The following is a 1379-nucleotide window of genomic DNA, read 5'->3' on the forward strand; positions in this document are numbered from 1 at the left end:
ATAGCTTAATTACTTTTCATAACTATAGTTTGATAATTACAATTTCTAGCTACATGTTATAGGGAGGAGAGAGACGACTGAGCTGTGTGAGAGAGTAGAGAGGCGAGAGAGAGCAAAAAGTAGGAGAGAGGTGAATTGTATATGTATATTGGTTAGATAATTCTATATTATACATATATATTTGTATATATGACAAACGAGATTGGGAGAGAGAGGAGATGCGATCAAGATTGGGAGAGGGAGGAGAGAGGCGATCGAGAGAGGGCAGAGAGAGGGAAGAGAGTGGGTATTGTACACATGTATTTGTATATTCTGGCGAATTATACATATACAAATATGACTAATCATACAAACTCGAAGTCAGCCCACATAATTAATGTAAAATGTTAGTCGTAAGTGGTAATATCAAACTATAGCTATGATGAGTAATTAAGTAGTTTAAATTTATTTAACCGCATAATTTTCCCTCATAATTATGTAGAAATTATAATTATGTAGAAACTATGGTTATTGAAATCTTCTAATTAAGATTTGTGATATGAGAAAGAACAACTAATGATTTATTGAGGCTCATATATATGATTTTATCCCAATAATTTCGTATGTGAATGTTGAACACTACTCATCCATTATATTGGATAATGATTGTATCGACCTCTCGGCTATCACAATCGAACGCACCTTAATTATTTTATCACAGATATTTATCCGACATATCATGAGTTAATTAGAAAAAATTATCTAATTTTTTTTCTCTCGGCTGCACTTTATATATCTAAATTTTGGAAATTTTAAAAATTGAGGACAACTTCAGATGTCACTTTATGTCTTTTTTTTTAAATCAATAAAATTACTAAATCCATTGTTTTATCGAAAAATGTATTTCGAAAAGAGTTGTTTCATTTTAAGGCTATTTTAGGAGTCGCCACTTAATTTTTTAAGGAAAATTAAGAAAACTTATTTTCAAACAATTTAAACAGAAAAATTGTGTTGAAAACATTCTAATGGGTTCGGAATTCTTATTAGCGTCTTAGGAAGGTGTTTAAGGCACCTAAGACACTCCGTTAACTACGGTTTTCCGACGATTAACTTATTTGACTATTTTATTAACTTTTGCAATTCTTTTGTTGAACTTATTAAAGCTTCATTTAGACAAATTACAAGTTTTGCAACCTTTGTTGTTTTAAGATTTCGTTAAAGCTAAACTCAACTTTAAATCTAAGCAACTTAGTGAATTTGAAACGTCTATCAATTTTATGTCTTAAGTTTGATAAAACGAAAGGCGTTCAATGGGAAGTTTGGAGTTTCTAACTCTAAAACTAATGATAATTCAAACAAACGCACAAACAAGTAATAAAGAGAGAGAGAGAGAGAGAGAG

This window comes from Solanum pennellii, chromosome 5 (assembly GCF_001406875.1).
Source record: "Solanum pennellii chromosome 5, SPENNV200".
Lineage (NCBI taxonomy): Eukaryota > Viridiplantae > Streptophyta > Magnoliopsida > Solanales > Solanaceae > Solanum > Solanum pennellii.